Source organism: Lycorma delicatula, chromosome 3 (genome assembly GCF_047948215.1).
Source record: "Lycorma delicatula isolate Av1 chromosome 3, ASM4794821v1, whole genome shotgun sequence".
Classification (NCBI taxonomy): domain Eukaryota; kingdom Metazoa; phylum Arthropoda; class Insecta; order Hemiptera; family Fulgoridae; genus Lycorma; species Lycorma delicatula.
Window position 1 is genome coordinate 26,591,912 of NC_134457.1, and position 22,154 is coordinate 26,614,065.

At 34.3% G+C, this 22,154-nt stretch overlaps 1 long non-coding RNA gene across 2 annotated transcripts; it reads left to right on the forward strand.

Annotated features, from left to right (window-relative positions):
* Nucleotides 1-7,441: 7,441 nt before the first annotated feature.
* Nucleotides 7,442-21,840, forward strand: LOC142321473 (uncharacterized). 2 transcript variants are annotated; one of them, XR_012755641.1, is made up of 2 exons: nucleotides 7,442-7,678; nucleotides 21,122-21,840. It is a non-coding gene; the product is annotated as an uncharacterized LOC142321473 (long non-coding RNA). The 2 variants fall into 2 exon arrangements; XR_012755642.1 differs by having other exon boundaries at nucleotides 7,442-7,592.
* The last annotated feature ends 314 nt before the right edge of the window (nucleotides 21,841-22,154 follow it).

Consider the following 22,154-nt stretch of genomic DNA (forward strand, 5'->3'; position numbering starts at 1 on the left):
AGTCATAAACTGACAAATCTAGAAAATGCAATTTTTCACATTCGTTACTTTAGCATGGTGGTGACAATATAATAAACTCCTTGCTTAAACATTTTTACAAATTATATTGCCAATGTCTATCAATGATTTAACCATTAGTGTAATCTAAAATACACAACAATCTTTTTAGTAGATTGTTTAGTAGATTAACATAACAATAAATGTCACCACCATTACTAATCAGTTGTTTTTTTAGCACTGATCAGATCTTAAATCACGGTTGAATACTTGATCCCAGATATGAACTTTTTTCTCATTTTGGTGTCCTGAATCGTACCTTTTTTTATATTTTTCAGGCCATTTTTAAATACTCAGGGGCAACCGGTAATTGCCTAGAAGACGCTGCCTCGGTCAGCCCTGAGTGATGTGGTTGTAGATAACCCACCCTGTGCTTGCAGCTAAAAACGCTGTACTGTAGGTGGGGGTCCCTCCTGGTTCATTGAGACATCATGACCACCACGTCTGGTCGCCACGACACCTCTCCCCAGGAACGCTACTTTTCCCGTCCTTATATCCTAATCAGGGTCCGGGTATGCACCCCACGCATACCCCCTCTGAATCACGCGCCCACCTCGCATACCTTGAGGGTCCTCAATGCTTCATCGGAGCCCCAATCCAACCACTCTTGCGTGTGGGTGACTAAAACGGCCTCAGCATTGAGGCTACCTCTCTAGTCCACGATTCGATGCCTGGCGATCTCGTTTTTTTCGCCAGTCTTTTTTTTTAAAATATACTTATTTTCTATGCAATAACCCCGTGACGTACTCCCAGTATTGTTAGGTGTCACCTTACTGGAATGCTAACTCGTCATTATGGACCTTACATCCTAAAAGGTAAGAACAGACATATAAAAATTGAACAAAAAAGTAACAGGACCTACGACTAGATATATTTTTTAATAAAGATCCCTGAGCAACAAATGCTCACATATCAAAGAATCAGAACGACTTGCGTCATTGATATACTAAATGAAAAACAGACAGAAAGGCCAACAAGTCCCTTATAAACAGTTTATATACTAAAACGTTAATTAATTTGGAGGTAAATAAAACACGGCCCGTGTTCAACACCTCTATATACATATCTAACCTGACATATAGAACAAAATAAAATACACATATACAAAAATCATCATGTACAAAAAAAATCAAAAATCTATCACTACTTAATTGCGAACCCCAAAAGGACTCTTGCTTGGGTAATCTATTGTTCATAGAAAGACCGATCTCGAATGGAGGACACGACAACGAAAAATATATACAAGGAGAACACTAACAGCCTTTCTATCCATTAGATCCAGGCAGAAAAAAGGAGAACCGTGTATGAAAACTAAGGTAAGGTAACTACGGTAAGGTGAGATACATAGATACAAAAAAAAATTGATTGATAAGGAAACGCATATGAAAAAATACACAATTACAGCAATGTAGTACGTTTAAAAAGAAAAGAACAAAAATATCCGTGGTTTGGCCCAGCACGAAGTTACCACGATGGGTTTAATTAACTGTACAAAACAACAGTCATAACCACAACGGCCACTTGACATATCTTGAAAACACACAATTATATCTTAAACTAACATAAAATAAACATTAAACACGAAATGGTAGTAACTGTAACAATGATTCCGTCACCGGAGCCTCACCGCCAATATTGTCCGCTTGTTCTTTCAGTCGGCCCCATTCCAGCTTGGTCTTTAGGATGCACGTGACCAGTCTGGTCACCTCTTCCTCCCATGGTGTTGTTCCTAAAGCATATGGCCGACCGTGTTCTCTGGCATCAGCCAATCCAGTCCTTGTAGTCGGCTACTCGCCCACTTTTCAAAACGGTAAATCTTGTGCTCTGGGGTGTCCAGCTATCCAAAGTTAACACAATATGAAGAGTTCGCCGCTTGAACTTGAAAAGATAGGTCCCATACTTCCCGTGCCACGAAAGAAACTGAGTAAGTGGGAAACCTCTCCATGCTTCCTCTGAATCCAGGGGGATCAACCGTTGAGTCCAAGCACCTTTTCGCGAGGCATCCCAAAGACCCTGCGATTCGTGCCGCTGTCTTCCACCTTGCTGCACCTCGAGATCGGAGGGATGCCCGCAATCACTTGCACCGCATCCCCCGATATGCAGCAGTCACCTTAATCGCTGCCCAGTCCACATTTCATTTAAAATCTTGTGCGTCCACCCAGACCGGAACTGCATACGTAAGTGTTGACCGCGCAGCTGTCGTAATCAGTCTTGTTTTGCTGGGCTAAGGGCCTGCCCGCACTGCCATCAGTCGACCTAATGTGGCAATAACTGCTTCACATTTAGTTTTCATCTCCCGGAGATGGGTGGTGAAGAGCCCTGATCTATCTACCTAGATACCTTGCACTCCACCACCCTAACCCCGTCAACCTCGATTGCTATAGTTTGAAGTCCACGCGTCCCACAATAGCTACCGTCTTCCTTGGAGCAAGTTTCATTCCTTTCCTCCGTAGCCAGACACTGATTCATGTTATTGCAATATTGGCGGTGTTTTCCACCTGCCTTTCCGTGCGGCTAGCAAGTAGTAGTGCCAGATCGTTGGCATACGTGACCACCTCTGCCCAGTCTTGAAGCTCCATCTTCAGGAGGTCGTCGTATATCATATAACACAAGAGTGGACCTAGCACCGACCCTTGTGGAACCCCACACTTAGTGACGAAACGCATCACCTCTTCTGTATAGGCGATGATACTCCGATCGTGGAGATAGTTGTTAGCTATCGCCACCAGATATTCACTCAGGCCCCTGCTCCTGATCCCTTCCAGGGAACACTATAAAATGCGTTTCGCCAGGTGCCTGCCCCAAAGTCTTGGCCCAGTCCACAACGTAACGAATAGAGTCAACGGTCGCTTTCCTTTGAGAGTCCTCCTCTAGCCAATTTCTTCCCATATTCGGTTCACAGTCAGCCTCTCGTAAAGCTTCGCCAGCTCGTTTAGAAGACAGACTGGTCTGTACCTTTCTTACTGATGTTCAGTAACCGGTTTCGGGAGCAGAACCAGTCTAGCCTCCTTCTAATTTTGAGGGAAAGTCCGATTCGTCAACGCCTTGTTCATGAGCTCTAATACTACCCAGGCGTGGTGACTCACCAGGTTGTTAACGGTAATGCCAGGAACTTCGTCCGGTCCCGGGGCTCTTCTGTCCTGTAATTACCAGGGCCGCAGTCCACAGATCCTCTTCCGAAGGTCTGAAAATCGCGCTTCACCCAATCCAGATCCATGACTGGGAAGAGGGTTGATACCGCTCTCGTCGTTTGATCCTTGGAAAGGAGAGGGAGTCGCTTACCAAACCTTTTCATGACGATTAGATAAGCCCTCCCCCACGGTTTGTCAATCAGATCCTATATCAAGCGATCCCAGGCCTTCCGGATTTCCTCCCTGAGGCTTCTCTTGGTCCGGTGATATTCTTCCCCAGCCAAACCCCCGTATATGATCACTACTGTAAACCACTCGCACTGATCTCTATAAAATTGGATAGGGGATCTCGTGTATTGGAATTGGTAAAATTTGAACACTAAATGAGTGGTAGAACTAACTAAAATGAATTGTTGCTTGCGCAGATGTAATATACGTATAAAACCACTTTTCAACCGATGCAGTAGAAGTGTTCTGATTTTGTATTTTGAACACTGATCTCTATATAAATTTTCTATAACTGTCCGTAAATTTCTGCTTGTGTTGCAAAAATGACCGTTCTTTTGGTTATCTGACTTAAGTAAAGTACGCATCCTACCATCACTATTATAGTCGCGTATGCCTACAATGGTTTTATTTATTTCCCAGCAGCTCATTCCGCGGCGCTGGAGTATGCTTCAATATTGAACACTTTTTTCCTGTTTATCATCGGGGAATTACCGTCAGGTATTACTTCAGAGGATGATATATACGAGTTTTAAGTGAAGTACAGTCTCAGGTCGACCATTTCTGAGATGTGTGGTTGACTAGTGTGACAAGAAGAATTTGTCACGGACCACCACGCATCATCTTTACCGTTGGGCACGTCCGGCCTGGACTAGTTAGTTTCACTTTAGAAACCTACAGACAGTGACAACAGATGTCGTAGACGAGGTATCGAGTATGTTCTGATCACGCCAGAAAGATTGTCTGAATACGTAGAAAATGTATGCAGACATGTTAGGCTAAGGGAAGGTCCGAGTAAGCGTAGAGTCTATTGGTGGTCCTCTGTCATAGCCGAAAGCAGAGCTGCAATTCTTGCCTCGAGGAGGAGGCTGCAGCAAGATACTAAAAGGAACGGTAGGGTTGACGAGGGGCTAAGAGAAGATTACTGCCGTGTCACGAAGGCATTAACAAAGGCAATAAAGGACGCCAACGTCAGAGCATGGCATGAACTGCTGGAAGACCTTGAAGTAAACCCCTGAGGGATGCTTACAAACTGGTCATGGACCGATTTGGAAGATCAGCCTCCCTCTTTCTAGTGAGGTGGCGTTGCGAGTTGTAGAGGAAGTCTTCCCAGTAGTTGAGTCAGAATGGAGAGAGATGACAATTTAATACAACGCGAGGTTCACGATCGGGGAGCTCAAGAATGCTGCGGTGACATTACACCCCAACAAGAGTCCAGGACCAGATTTGGTTCCAGGTAAATTAGTCAAGGAAATGGTGGCCAGATACCCCTGGATTGTGTTAGACGCCTTTAATCAGGCCCTAGAGGGCTCTCGTTTCCGGTGTGTTGAGAATTGGCACGAATGTTTCTGGTACTGAAGAAGAGGGATACAGAGATGGAAGGAGTCACGTATCGACCTATCTGTCTATTAAACACGATCAGTAAACTATTTAAAAGACATTGTTGATCGTGAATTGGCGGAGTTAGAAATGACGGGGGATTGTTCCCTAGACAATACGGTTTTGTGAAGGGGAGGTCCACGTTTGATGCGTTTTAATTCTAACTGGTCTGCATACTGAGCACCTGGCGTCAAAGGAGGATTCCTTAGTGGTCCTGCTAGACGTCAGGAAAGCTTTCGGCTCTCTCTGTAATCAACGAAGAATTACGAGAAAGGAATATTAGTAATTATTTGAGGGGCATAAGAATTATTTTACTCTTATCTACTCCAGAGTAAAATACATGTATTTACCGAGGAGGGCGAAATTCCGGTAGAGATATTCGGGGGGTTCCACAAGGGTCTATTCTTGGACCTTTGACGGAGTATTGAGACTGGAGTTTGAAGGGGACGCCGAACAGATAGCTTATGCCGACGAACAAGAAGTGGAGGATTGTGCAGCAGTCGCGGTCGATAGTATACAAATGTGGCTTGAAGAAAAAGGACTGACATTAGCGCCTAATAAGTCACCGGCAGTCGCCTTAACAGGCAGGAGAAGAATCGGAGAAATAGGAGTCAGAGTAGGTGGCATGATAATCCTCATATCTAGATGTATTAAATATCTATGCGTATCGTTGCAGATCGTAGGCTACATACGGAGCACTTGAGCAAGGTAACGCAGCGTCCCGAGGCTGTGATTGGTAAGCTAAGCAGGCTCATTACCACATACTAAGCAGGTCCATGTTCATCGAAAAGGAGACTGATTTTGTCAATTGCAATGACAGTTATTTTATACGTGGGGCGAGGCCTTTGATAAGAAGAACTTAAATAAGATATCTGCTCTGCAGAGGAGAGCTGCAATATGAATTGTGTCCGCATATGTGACTATATCGATATACTGATGTAATAGATGGACGAGATTAGACACTGATTTGGAATAAGTCAATTGCATCCGGAAAACACGCTGCAGTACATGCTAAAAGGAAAACATGAATGGGATAACGTAGCCTGTATGGTAACCAGAATAATACAAATCAAGGGGAGTGACGCTAGGGAGTGGTATGGGGACAGTTACTGGAGGTAGGGAAATACAAGGCAGCCCTGCTTATGAGAGGGCGGTTCGCTGAGGTGGGCCGCTCTCGATGATTGACCGTTGAGTTAGGGGAAAATTGAAAAGACCGGAGATCCGGCCAGATTCCCTCCTTGCTTCTTGGAGGGGATCTGGTTTGAGATATGGCGCAAAGGAAAGATCGAGTCCCGGCCTACTGGGTGAGCGACCCCCATAGGGCACGGATTCACCGGATCCTGTGGGGTCCCGGGAGGTTAGAGGCCATGCAACCATTGAGAATCGCAATGCGTAACTGGTGAACCATCATCGGTGGTCTTGGGGAATAAAAACCACCAAAGCACACTGGTACCCACGATCTAGTATTCAACTCCGTATAAAAGTAACTACTACCTTTACTAGAACGTTGGAACTCTCGACTTCGAAATCAGCTGATTTTCGAAGAAGCGTTCATCATAGACCAACTAAACTTGTGGGGTCAATATTGAACATTTTATTGTATTTTACGCCATAAGGATCCCCTATCCAGTTATATAGAGATCAGTGACCACACGGTCCAATTTTGTTTAAGAAATGACATATACATTTTATATCTATTTAATAAACAAATTTGACTGTAATTAAAGTTTTCTTAAAGCAGCTAGTGCACGTGTATTCTTCAGGTTTATGGTGTTAAGCGGTAAGTATCAAATTAGAAATGATCACTGGATGTAAAATATTAATTAGAAGAGATTTTCAGGTTTGTTTCTTTTGCTACAGATCTCAGAAATCCTGTCTGATGTCCTTACAGGACTTTGCCTTCTTTAAATGAAGTTGATTCTCTTTAGAGGATAATATCCACTAAGATTAACATATGAACTTCCCACTACATAATTTTTAGTTATTTTAAGGCAGATAATATTTTGGAAAAAAAAGTTTTATTAATGCAATCTGATTTTTGCAAATTAAGGAAGCAGGAGGGAGAGACTTGTTGGGGCAAGACGGCTCTGAATCTCCCTCGTCGATGTGGTACTTTTATTTTTCTGAGAGTAAAACGCATCTCAAAAAAACGAGAGTAAGTTTATCCTGTGAATAGAGGTTTACATTAAAAACAAAAAATACTGCTCAGTAAGAAGTCTACAGCTTTAGCAGCTTAAAACAGACTTAAGATTATGGATAACATTCCTACCCATAATTTAATTTTGAAGAAAGTAGTTTGTTGAAGGACACTATTGGAAAAATAGTTTTTATACGATAAAATTTTTAAGTCTTTTGCAGCTTCGATTACCAATATCTATCGGTTCAAATTTATCTTTTACTTCAAAGAGGAAGTCGTACTCAAAGTTTGGTAATTTGTTTTGATTTTCATTTTTTCCTAATTCAATTATAAATATTCAGGTACCACATAAAATAGATGTAATAACTTAGACACTAAATTTTCTGAATCTTTGTTCCCGAAATATTACCTTGCGCGAGCATTTACTTGCCTAGTATTTTAGTAAAAATTCTTTTTGAATAATAAACTATACTAAAATAGTATTTCATACTCTTGCTAGAATTATTACGGCAATATCCAGTAAACACTGGCTGTGGTTGTCTATAAATTATGAGTTATTTGTTTATTTTGTTTTTATGGCTAACTACAAAAAAAGACACCGAAAATCCAATTATATATTTAAAAAACCTGCAGGTGATCGAGGAATAAATGAAAAAGAGAAAGTTAGTATGTGAAGTGTTATATGACACTGTGCTTGTTTAAATATAAGTTGAGGTGATATTTGTAGGTTATGTCAAACTTAAAGAATGTAAGTACAGTTTCATAACTGATTTCATTAGTTCCTCGCGAATAAAATAGACAATAGTAATAACAATAAATTTATTTATTTTCAACTGCATCAATTCATAATACATACATGAAAAACACAAGAAACCCATGAAGTATAACCCAGTGAGTAGGTCTAGTAGTTTACTACCCACAGAGCTAAAGCTTGACCATATAGGTAAGAGTATCAGATCAACAATTTAATAAATAAAAAATTAAAATAAAAAACCCTTAATACACTTAACAACACATATGCACTATTTTCTTCAGTCATTTTTCTCTCACTTAAGACAACACTGTTAGTAGATATATAGTGAGAGAAAAATGTAAATATCTTTACATTTGTATCAGGTTGGTGTCAATAAAGATACCATTTAATACAATTAAAATTTAATATGATTGCAATCAACATTTTGGTTATTAATGAATCTAATAAGCTTTACCATAAAATATATGCGAAAACAAATCATTAATAAACATTATGAATAGAATATGCTTAAGAACTGATTCCTGAGGAGACTCCACAGTTCACCTACAGGATATTGCTAACAATCGCGCACAAATATGCAGTTACTTCGGCCCTCCAGATAATATGCAAAACATTTTAAAGCTAAACCTTTAATGTCTGCACTATACATTTTATCTAATACAAGCAAATGTTTAACTGTATCTGTTGATTTATGAATATCAAGAAATAAGCCAGAAATCTTTTAACCATAAAAGTCAGAAACCATAAAATTATTAGCAATTTCACTTTCATCAGAAACAACTTTACCATATACACATATTACAGATAGTTTATTTTTGATAGCAGACATACCAGTTCACTGATTTATAATTCTCCACAGATTCTTGGCAGGTAATTCCTTCATATTTTTAAAATATTGTTTTTTAGCTGTCGTAATCTCATCTCTCTTTTTCTTCAGTTGATACCCAGCAGTGCTATCCGTAATTTAATTTTGAATAAAGTAGTAAAAGTAGATTTGTTGAAGGACACTATTGGAAAAATATTTTTTATATGATAAAATTTTTTAATGCATATAAACTAATATCTTTTCACTTTGTATATGCAAATTCCATGAAAATTTGTCATCTACCATCAACCTTAAGTATTTAATAAAATTCACCTGAGATGACTCAGTTGCATTGTAATTGAGTATGAGCACAATTACCATTACCGTATATTAATGGAGCTAATAAGCTGGAAGCAAACATAAAAATTAGATATTGGGATTTTAAAGCATTAAGAGCTAATATATTGACATAAAACCATAAGCCTGAATTTTCCAGATAAGTCAGAAATCTAAAAAGTTTTTTAGATGAATATACTAGAGCAGTATCATCTGCAAAACATATAGCTTTACCATAACATTTATGTAAAAATAGGTCATTAATAAATATTATAAATAGAATAGCTCCAAGAACCATATCCATTAAAAATATTCACAATTTCATTCTCATCAGAATCAACATTACCATTTACAAATTTTATTTTTAATAGTAGGCATACCAGTATAGGGGTTTATAATTTTTCACTGATTCTTAGTAGGTAATAAATATTTTTAAAATATTAAATTTTAGCTGCCATAATCCACACATCTATCTTTTTTTAAATTTAATGTGTTCAGTATAATTTTGTGGCTGTGAGGATTTTTACACCCTTTCTTATACAGTCCATCTGAGAAATTGTATGCCATGGACAACAGCCCAACTTTTGTCCATGGCATAAATTAAAATAACAGATTTTGATTAATTAATATACTGTAATAAAATATAAAAAAGTTATTAAAACTGAAAATCAACATCATTATCAAGAATTTTACTGCAATCATGTTCATATAAATATGACCTTAATTTATCATAATCCAGAACCTCTTTAAAATCCTTAACAAAATTATTTTGAGTTCTGTCCTTAGAAATAGCATGGCAACAGCCCTATGACCATTAAAATGTCAGAATAACAACATTATAAATATTTTGTTTATATAAACTTGATTTATAAAAAATGTGATAAATACAGGTTAGCTTATTATCAGTAACTCTAGTATCCGAGCGATGATAATGGTAAAACATTTTTCGCCAGAAAAAAAACTAGTATAAAAATTAACTAAGGAGCTGTACTCATTCATAGTGAGTATTTGTAGATATTGTTAATCATTATTATCCATTCTTTCATTAATATTTATGTTAATATTAACCATTAATAAGGTATCGCGTGTTGGAATTGTAGGAAGAAGAAGGTGAAGGTCAAATTTCAAGTCTAATTTTGCTTATTCCAGCCATAAACACTAAGAGTGTAAAAACTAAACTAAATATATTCCTAAAGAATAACATCTGTATCCAGTATACAATCTATTGTCATACAAATAAAACCCTCCATAACAGATGCAAACACAATAAGCCCAGTAGCTTTAGAAAAATTACTACACACAAAAAATTATGTAATCCATTATTCTATATAAAGAAGCCTCATCTCATCAACTGATTTCATGCATGTTTCAGATAGAAAGACAATATCTTGTTTAATCTTCCAGCTGCTTACCAAACACAAAAAAGTATCAAAATTCTTCAAAAATGCACATCTAACCAGTAACCAGTAAAAATGAATTTGCATAACATGTACAACAAACATATTTTTTCACACACACCCATAGATATCACTAATATCTCCTTGTCAATTAAGTACAGACAAAACAACTCTCTCACGCACGCATTCATACACTCTTATCACACACACATTCCCATAACTAAAAAGAAAAAAATCATCAATCTATCTATCCAGAGAAAGACACTACTCGTATGAAGCTCCTAAACAAATCGTAGGTTAACTCTTCATTAATTACTGGTGGTATACAATAGAATACAAAGTGAAAATGCTTAACTTAAAATATAGTAAAAAAAATTGAGTAAGTACTGTAATTTAATTTATATAATTAAGTAATTGACTGTTTCTATATAATACACAAGCAGAAATGGAATTGAAAAACAAGTAATTTTAGTAACTCAGCAGTCCCCTTTAAGAGTCTTATTTCACTACATTTATGATTTAACTTGTATTCCAATTATCATTAACAATATGTATTTAATTATTACATATGTATTTCAGTACATGGCTTTAAGGATTTAAGTCTGAAGATGATTATAAGGATGATTATAACTTTAACTGCAGACATATTATTTATTTAACAGTACCATAAATTTTCCCATTGTGGAGCAAAACTTTTCTCTATAGATTTAGCTGGCCACCTTGAAGCCTCCAATTTTCAGTAGACATAGATTCATTCATGTAAACAAAGTTATATCATATTAATTCTCCCAACTAATATTGAAAGTTTAACAATTTTACTTTAGGATCTCAACTTTAGTTCAAAAGCAATTAAATTTGACAATTCAATAGAGGTAGTCTGCAAGTTTCAGAATTTCTTTAAAAAATTGTGTGATAATTGTCAATCATTACTTCATTTAACTGAAACCCAATTACAGGTGATATTCTATTCAACATATCAAAAATATGCTCAGGTTTCCTCAAAGGGATCCCAATTATATTTTCTCAACTACTGGTTTATATTATTATTTTTAGTATTTAAAATTTTTGACAAATTTTATTTAACTTCAAATTTTCATCATTTATTTTCAACAGTTTATTAGAGAAATATATTATAATCATGTTATTCCATTTTTGAATTTATGGAAGTATCATTTCAATATTATCAATTGATAATCTTTTTTTCGTGTTTCAGTTAAAATTTCATTTTCAATGTTATCAGATTTGCTTAAAATCAAATCCAATTTATCTTCAACTGATAAACTCTCTTTAATTTGTCTTTCCCCTTACCTTTTTCTCTTTTGTACCAGAACTTGTTCTTGATGTCATTTGAAATTTATGAATTATTAATTCTGTTAAAAATTTTACTTAATAAAAAGTTAATTTTCAATAAATACTACCAGTGTTGACACAGATAAGGTTATAGATGTTGAAATACTTAGAAAATACTGCCATATGATTGAAAATTTAAAAAATGCTCAAGAAAAAGTGGAAAGTACTGCTTTAGGATGAACTATTCTGGAGGAAGTATTTGATGATCTGCGAGTAATAGTAATAATAATTCAAAGTACCTGGGTGATAGTGATTGCAAAGCCTTCGTTTAGGTACTTGAAGATTACAAAGGAAAAAACTTGATGTAAATTCCTATTTGGTACTGGAAGATTGACTGATAGGGAAATAAACAGCTTGCAGAATTATTTTGGTCTTGTCTTGCTATTTGATGAAACCTAAACAGTTTAGAAAATGAGAAGAAATGTTTTACATAAAATATACATTTATCAAAGACCGCCCAAAAATTCCTGTTGGGGAAAAATTTCTGGTGCAAATTCAATAGATGCAAAATCACAGGTGAGCAGTGTACTCATAAACATTCTTTACCACCAGATGTAGCTCAAGTTATCAAATCAATCTTTGAAAGCCTATCAGATAGAAACCTGTTATGGAAATATTTACATGTAATTACCCAATATCCCATGGAATCTTTTTATAGTCATCTGGAACAGACTTCCCAAAATGTTTTCATTGGATTTTATGCATTCAAAGTTGAAGTATATGGTGCTGTCTTGTCTTTCAATGAAGTTGCTTAGGAAATTATGTTTAAATAAACACTTAGTATTTTAACCTGGTCATAGTGCACTAAATATCTTCGAAGAAACTGACAGAGCAAGAATTAGTAAGGGACTACTTCATGCAGTTCTATTTCTGAAAATTCTTATTCTTTAATTCTTAAGTATAATTTTCTCAAAAACTTGTTGAGCTAGGATGATGAAATTTATGCTAGAACCTTATTAGAATGTTTTAAATGTGCTCTTTGTAGCTATTAATTACACAACAGAAAAATTTGTTCATTATTTTTTTATAGCAAAAACAGAAAAATTGGGTAAATTAAAAAAGTTTTGTTTAAAGTTATTTAACTATACAAAAGTCAGTAAAAAGTGAAAATTATGAGGTAAATAACTTTGTTTTTGAATCAAAAAGGTATCGTAAATACTTCTAAAAATGTAAAATTTACATTAATGATATAGCCTATATTACCTCCTCTTAAAAAAATTAAAAAAGTTTTCAATTCTAGTGATGGGTTGATCTCATAGAATCAAATATCCAATTTAATGGTATATTTTCTTACAGTCAGGTTTTTTTTTGTACTTACGAGTTAGTAATGAATGATATTAGAATGAAGGGATACCAAGGGTGAAATTGGGTAGTGAAAAGGGTTATGAATCATATTATATAATACTATAGGTTTTAATTTTATAAGTATATTATGTTTTGTTATTTGCAAATTATATTTGACATTGATCTAATTAATTGGTCTTGGGTAAGACTTTTAACTACTTCAATCTGCTTCTTCTCTTGCACTGCCTACTTCCTTGAAGAGATAGGAACCATGAAAATTGTATCACTCACAAACAGTTATGGGGGCAATATAATTTCCAACAAGATCCCCATTTATTGTGCCACGGTGGTAGTATCCTTAAATAGCCAGCTGCTTCTTTATTGGTACTAAGTGGGACGTAACCTCTACCTGCGGTAGTATATGGAAACATTGTTTCCTTACTAGTAGTTGCATAATAAGCCAGAAATTAGCTTAGATGCATACTGTAATATAATAATTAAAAAATATAATAATATAATTTAAAATTACTTAGATTTAATTTTATCATTATATATTTGTATTACACCTGACTGGTCTTGTGGTTAAGTTGTTGCAACAGCTGATTTTTGAAGTGGAGGGTTCTGCGATTAGAATCTTAGTAAAAGCTATTTAATCTTAGTAAAACCGGTGTACTTTGGTGGTTGGGGTTCAATTAACTACACATTTCAGGATTGGTAGGTCTGGGTCTGGTACGAGACTACATTTCATTTGCTTGTCACTTATATCATCCTCATATAATTGGGCCATAGGGGTTGCTTATTGTTCACAAGTTGAACATATTGCAATGTACACTTTACAAATATAAAAAAGTTTTGTATAGTACTATATTTTTCAATATTATTATTTTTCTTTCTCATTGATTTTATTAAAATCTTATTTAAAAAGTAAAAGCTATGTGTGAAATTTAATATTGTTATAACAATATTTGTTATAATATTATTATATTTAGAAAGTATATGCAGAAATTATCTCGTTAAAATGAATTTTAGAAGTACAAACTAACCTCCACTTCAGCTACCATGTAATCAAGATATCACATCTATTTGAATTCTGATTAAAGTTAGAAAATCATTATTGATAGAAATGTAAATATTACATAATTTATTACATCTAGAGGTCTTCACAGATAAAATAGTTTTGGTATGCATATGTGTTTGCTGGAACAAAAAGATCACTTCTCCCTCTCTTTTACTTAAGTAACTTTCAAAGCAGAAGGAAAGTGATAAAAATATAGTTATTTGACCTCTTGGCCTCTAACTTTATGAAGTAATTTAGTTAAATATGACAAAAAACAAAAAATGCTTTTGCTGTTTCCATCCTGGGCAAAATTACTATAAACCAATGAGTTGTGGGTGGAATGAGCACGTGCTGCCTGGAAGTAACTTTTACTGCCCCTCTTACCACTTTCTTTATTGGTAGATTGCCCATACTTACTATTTATCTCTTTTCCCATTCACTTGATGATGAGTTATGTGAATGCCAGTCAGATGCTCTACCTCTACCTGTGGTCACTGAGACCTTGACAGCCAGTGCAAAGACCTTTAATTAGCAAATGTATTACCTTTCAACTTGACTAACATGTAAATTTTAATCATCATTGTGTGAATGCCCTGCCAGAGAAATCAGTGTACTTAAAATGTTTTATGATCACGATCACAAACTCAGTTCATTTTGTTCTGTGTTTGGGTTGCATATGTAGTGTGATGGACTACTACTATACTTCTATAGTATTAATAATTATTTTTAGTGGTAAGTGTTGTATTGTGTAAGTCTAAAAAATTCATATACAGTATAATTATCAGGATGAAAAAACACAGAAAAAACTATACAGTTAGTGATGATAAAAAACAAATGCCGTACTATAAATACTGTAATATTGAAATTAACAGTAGCAAGAGCCTTATGCATATACTTGCAAATACCCCTTAGTATAAAGCAAATGTAGAATATACAAATCACCATCTTTAGTGTAGCCACCAGTCTATTAACAGCATCTTTTCCTCATTACATAATAAAGTTACTGAAGCAAAATTGCAGAGAATAATCTTCCTTTAGAATTAATGGGTACATTACCATCATTAATATAATAAAAGCAATCGCTCCTGATAGTGCAATAATTAAAATATTAAATGTGGTTGCACTGATGCTTTATATTTAATAAATAATGCTTTAGCGGTTGATGCTAGAGATATCTTATCAGAAAACTCTTTCTCTTTGATTGCTGATAAATCAGTAAACATTTCTTTTACAAAATCATTAGCTGTTGCTATGAGTCAAAAATGAAGACTCATTCTTAAGCATCACTGACAAGTCAGTAGTTCATCTTTGTTCAAAACAATTATTTTGCTGCTTGAAGAATTAGAAGTACCACTTACAAACTTGTTAGGATTTACCACTCCACAGAGAATAATGCCTTTATAATGATGGGGCAGCAAACAGGAATAAGCTTAAAGAGTTGAATGAACATTTATATATATATCTAGATGCATTTGGCACAGCGTTAGTGTGTAGACTTCACAAGCTTGTACTGCAAATACCTTCCACATGCTGTTGAAGAGCTCTATAGTGACATATCCAATTTTATTCTAAAGAAACCAGAAAGATTAGAAGAATTTAAGGTGATTCAACATTAAAGCTCATAACTTAAATTAGGTGAAATATGATGGTTGTTTATAAATTATGTAGTTCAAAGGATTGTAGAACAGTGGAATGTTTTACTGTCTTATTTTAATTTTTGTGTTGAAGATGGAATAGAGCAAGCCCAGTCAATTTTAAATTCTCTTCAAGACCCTGTCATAAAGGTGTATTTTTTTATTTGTGGCCATTTTCCTACCACTTGTAACACACCTAAACTTAAAGTGTATCAGGAGACTTCATATAGGTTTCATCATTTGCTCTTAAATCTTGCAGACAATAGAGATTCTTATACTGCCTATAGAGGCTCTTATACAGCAGCTGAAGAACATGGAATAAATTGAAAAAACCATAAGGAATTTTAAGTCAAGTGTCTATCCTTTTATTTTGGATTCTGCAAACAAGTTTTGAAGAGGGTGGATTTTTTCAATCCCCTTTTAAGAAATATGTCTGTGCTGATTCCAGAAAATTGCAAAAGAAGTGTTAGTATCATGCTATTAACTGTACATTTCCCTAATGTAATTGCAAAAAGTGTTTTGATGTAGGCGGGGAATGAGAGTTAGCCAAGTCCACAGAGTTATTGAAAAGGAATCAAGAATTTATGAAATTTTGGAACACTACTTTTGAAATGAAAAATACTGTTGGTGATACATCATCTCAAATTTTACAAAATTTTTTAAGGCAATGATCTGCTTACCACATTCCTATTCTGCTGCAGCAGGAGGTATCTTTTCTGCTGTTGCTGTTAACAAGACCAAATTGTGAAACAAAACTCCAATCCTCTACAATATGGGCTCCTAATAAAGGAGAAACTGAAACATTCATCAGCCCAAAATTCACACATTTCAAAACTAATTATTGTCCTTGTAAAGTCTTATAAGGATTAAGAAAAGGCTAAAATGTGTGTATTTTACACGAACGCATATTAGAATAAAATAATCTAATCTAAATAAAATAATCATTATTATTTTTATCCTTGCAATAATAATTTTTGATGTTTATTTTTCTACTGAACTAAATTAATTATGAACTTTTTTTTTAGTTTTGGTGGTACTACATTATTCCATGTAAGTTATTGATAAATACTACTGTAGGGATAATTATACTGTAGGATTGCAAAAGATACAAAAGTAATTTTTTTCATAGAGTGAACTATAAACCAGCGTCCTGGAAAGCAGTTACGATAAGAAAACATTAATCAACTTTATTTCTTATAGGCTTATTCAAAAAATAAACTAAGAATTCTAAATAACTGTTATAAATTTAGTAAATTACTGACCTAGCTAGTTTTTAAATGTTGAAAGTAACAAACATTATACACGATGTACTTACTCTGACTTCGTAAATCAGGTGAAACTACAGAAAAACATTACTACAATCACAGTTAAAAAGACTAGTGGTGAACGCGTCTTTGTAAATCAGCTGATTTCGAAGTCGAGAGTTCTAACATTCAAATTCTATTAAAGGCAGTTACTTTTATACGGACTTGAACACTAGATCGTGGATACCGGTGGTTGGTGGTTGGGTTTCAATTAACCACACATCTCAGAAATGGTCGACCTGAGTGAACATGATCATGAAGTGTTTTCTATAGACAAAAGGAGTTCCGCTGAAATTCATATGCTGTTCATTTCATATAATATTAATACTTTAAAAATAAAGAAATTATGAAGGCATAATTGAAATTAAATTAAGCATGATTTTAATGAAAAATTCAGTAATGGCTCCCCAAGCATTAAGAAGTTGGGTAAATATCTACTTCTGTTCATAATTTTAAATGTGTTCATGAGGTAATTTTGCAGGATAGAGAAGATAATGGTGATAAAATTACTGTTAACCAAAGTTTCGGCTATATAAAACTTATCTGCATAAAAAAAACCACTCGCAACAGACTTTGCAAAATCTATTTGCAATAGAATTAGCTATAATAAAGTCTCTATCTATAATGAAATCCACTGACTAACTGGCAGTGTAGAGTTGAGAGTTGATTAATTAATAATAACACTGATCAATATGATTTGTGTCACACGAGTACCAATAGGTGTATTTAATGCAGTTTTTTATATTTTTCAAATATGTATTCAGAATTTCTCCATCACCCACAGTTTTTTTATTATTTTAATTCTTTTAAATATTTTAAAAAGTTTTTTCATCCATTTGTCCACTGTAAAGTAAAAGCTATTAGAGCATTGTAATTATGATGGGACCAAATGAGCTAACGCAAAGGGTAGTGTTGCTACTGTTGTGCAGGTTCAGATGTGTATAGACATGTACAATGTGACCTAGTGTTGCACACTCATCAGAACGATGCCAGTTGTAAGGTATTAGTGAACCAGTAAACACGTCATTGTAACTGCTTTGTGTGTCTGAATTATTGTATATTGCATATTTATAACTTTATTTCTTTTAATTAGTCTTTAGTTACAAAATGCCTAGAGTTTGTTCAAATCATTCTAACAATTTTTCTTATGTATGTGGTGAAGTGATGCTCAAGTCCCAAAGGTGAAACCTTACTCCTTTAGTAAAAAATGTTATGAATTTTATTTTGGGTGTAAAGTCAGGGACCAAACAAGGACCTGGGCCCCACATATCTGTTTTTTGTCATGTTCTAGGCTTCTCACTGCATGGAAAAATGGCACACGCCACACACCATTTTCTATCTCTGTGATTTGGAGGGAACCCAAAGATCACTCTTCTGACTGTTATTTCTGTTTAACAAACATTAAAAAGGTTACTCAAAATTAACACATACAGTGGTGTACCCTAACTTGCAATCTGTAATGAGACCAGTTCCACACTGTGAAGAGCTGCCCGTACCAAGAGCTGCCTCCAGAACGTGTGACAATAAATAAAGAGAGCTCAGAGTCTAATGGAAGCAAGGAAGAAAAAGAAACAGATTCTGTTAACACAACTTTTGAACAAAGGACAGTTTATCTGAGCCTCATTTACTGACTCAAGAAAATCTTAATCTCATACAAGATTTAAATTTATCCAAAAAACAGTCTGAAATGCTTGCTTCCCGGCTAAAAGGATGGAATCTTCTTCAAAAGAGTACAAAGATATGTATGTATTGTAATCATCATTTTGAATTTAAAGACTGTTTTTTGAAGAAAATGGCTTCGTGTTTTGTAACGACATTTCTTCTCTTATGGAGACACTTTGTAATGAAGATAAACCAACAGAATGGCACTTGTTCATTGATTCCTCGAAAGTTAGTTTAAAAGCTGTGCTTCTGCATAATGGCAATAAATTCCTATCGGTACCTGTGGCTCACTCTGCTAGTATAAAATAAACATATAAAACTTTTAATTTATATTGGAAAAGCCAATGTGCAATGTATGAATGGAATATTTGTAGTGATATGAAGGTAATTGCACTTATTCTTGGTATGCAGCTTTGTTAAACAAAGTACTGTTGTTTTTTGTGTGATTGGGATAGTAGGGACAGAAAAAACCATTTCATTAGAAAAGAATGGTCTAAATGTGTATCGCTCAATGCTGAACAGAAAAATGTGAAACATGACCCATTGTGTAATCCTAAAAATGTGTATCTACTTCTGTTATACATTAAATTAGGATTAATGAAGAATTTTGTCAAGGCCATGGACAACACTACTGGTTTCATATGCTTAAAACAGAAGTTTCCTAAAATTAGTGATGTAAAAATTAAAGAAGGAATATTTGTGAGTCCACATATACGATCACTAATACATGATGAAAAGTTTGAGGAACTATTTATTGAATCCACTGGAGAAACCAGCTTGGCAAGCATTCAAAAATTTTACTCAGAGTTTTTGGGGAAATTGAAAGGCGGAAAATTATCGTGATATTGTCAACAATTTTATAACATCTATAAAAATTTGGGTTGTAATATGTCCTTAAAAGTACACTTCCTGCACTTGCACCTAGATTTCTTCATGGAAAATCTTGGTACAGTTAGTAATTAGTATGGGGAGCACTTTCATTAGGAAATTTCAGTTATGGAAAAGTATTTGCCCTGAAGTATCAGGTCAAATGGAATCCTAATATGCTAGCCGATAGTTGTTGGACTATCAAGAGGGTTGCTCCACAGGCAAAATATAGCAGAAAATCGTAACTTCTTACTTTGAGTGAGTCAGATGTTTGAATATTGTGTAGTTAAGAATGTAGAAAGTATTAAAATGTTTGAAATTATAAATACCTGCTCTCGGAAACCTTGCATGATGAGGAAAAACCGATATCATATTTGATTTCAGAAGAAAGAATAATATCAAAATCACACATTTTTCTTCCAGAGACAAAAAAAAAATTATTTTTTGTTCCCCAGCGAAACTGAAACATTTTTTAAATGTTCTATTCAATCATATTCATTATGATAAAGTAAAACACTAAAACTATATTACATGCAGAACCTTTGAAAAATTTCAGCATTTAAATCCCTCCTATCCACACAAAACATTTCCTTGCAAAGAAAAATGAATTAAAATGAACTGACAAAACAAAAGTAACAGAGATCTATTATTACTTGTACTAAATAGATCATATAAGCTGACAGTACTCATTTGGTTTAAGCAAGCAGTAATAGCACCATAAAGAAAGAATAATTCTTATATAGCAAATAATTTCTGACATGATATCATGTTATAAAAATTTTGTATTATTATCAAGTATCCTTGAAATATTACACTTACAATTACATATAAAACAGATAGATAAATTTGTTGTTTTTTCATTCACTAACAGATATTGCAATACAGACAGCAGATTGATTTTTTCCAACTCCTGACCAATGAACATTAGTATGCATTGTAGCTGAATAATGGATTAGGATTCTGTCATAAATAAGGTTTAATATTATGTAACACTAACAGACTTAATTCTAATTTAGCCTATCCAGTGCTAAAATCAGCTGCTATAAGAAGCCTAGATAAAAATTATTAGAAAGGAACCATGGCTACAGTACTCCCCCTCATAAGCAGGCATAACTTGACTGATGTAATGATGTAATGACTGATGTAGTAGCTGACAAGATTTAAATTATAACATTAAACATATGGAGCATAGTCAACCTTCTTAACAAAGGACCAGCAGTTTTCTTCTTACCACAGACCCATTAAAATTTGTAATAGATCTGAAAAATATTCAATTCTTCAATCAATGAATAAGGAATCCAGTTATTCTATCCTTTACATTTAATAATATTACTATCGATATCAACTTATATTAATTAATATAACTATCAGTCTTCACAACCTCTCTCTAAAACTATATATAAAATAAAATAAACTAAAATGGTAAATTTCAACATATGAATCAAATTTAAAAATTAATTTTCAGTGCATTACTCATTAAAAACATTAAATAAGTTTAATCAAATAAACAACATTCAGTCCAAAATATGTTATACTGCTTCTTGAAATAGAGCTGATAAACTGTAAAAAAAGAATAATATTTTTAAGATATATACATATTAAATTGTACAGAGTGAGCAACATAAAACCGAACGCATAGTGAAACCACTACCCAACATTATTTATGAAAGACTCTCACACAACTAGTATGACTAGTGGATGTACATATATGTTACTACTAATTGTTGTTTCTGTTTGTCAGGTGGTTACATGTCAGTGTAGTATACATTTTGTTGCGGTGCAGTATTGTGAGTGCAGTTGTGATTGTGTAAAACACCTTATTCAATCCAGGAGAGGATAGCTACAGTTGAGGCCTACATTCGTTCTGGGTTGTATGAAGAATCACATCAAGTACATGTAGAAAAATTTCCAAATGCCTGAATTCCAGCGAAGAATAGCATACATGATTTAGTTAAATAATGGTGTACAACAGGTTCAGTTTCAAATGCAAAACGAAATGGGCAACTTTCATTAGGACTCCACAGGCCATTGCTGATATTGAAAAGAGAATTACTGCCAGGCCAAAAAAAACTCTACACAATTTATCCCAACAACCTGGTGTTAAATACACATCTTGTCATATTCTTCATGAATTAAGATTCAAACCATATCGTGTTACAACTGTGCTTCAACTGAAGGAGACAGACAACAAGCTGTCAGCAGAGGACGGTAGCTTCTATGTTCCCCAGAGTGGTCTACTTGTGATTTTTGCATCTAATCTAAGGAAGTTTATGCATCTAATCCCTCACAATATTAATGAACTGAAGGTGAACATTAATGAGAAATCAATGCAATTGACAACATTTTGTGTGACGACTTTCAATATGATCAGTTGAGGACAAAAGTGCATCGATGTCCAGGGTGGTCATTTTGAACATCTTTTGTAACAATAAGGTAAATAAATGCAACATTTAAATTATATTTTATGTTTTTCTTATTTAATTTATGCGTATCAATCATAAAATTTCATTCCAACATAACCTACTGATTCTGCAGCGATTATGTTATGGGTACAGTTTTATGTTGCTCACTCTGTATTATTCAAAGTAAAAGTTACAAATATAAATTTATTTAAAGACTAGTGGTTAAATAATACAGCTTTGTTTAGTTGCCATAAATATTGTTTTTTTTTTTTTTTAAGAGCCACTTTATGAAAATGTTCTCTTTTCCCCTAGGATGTTTCAGTCTAGTATTACAGTGACGTTATAGTAACATTCGTTCTATCACATCTTTCA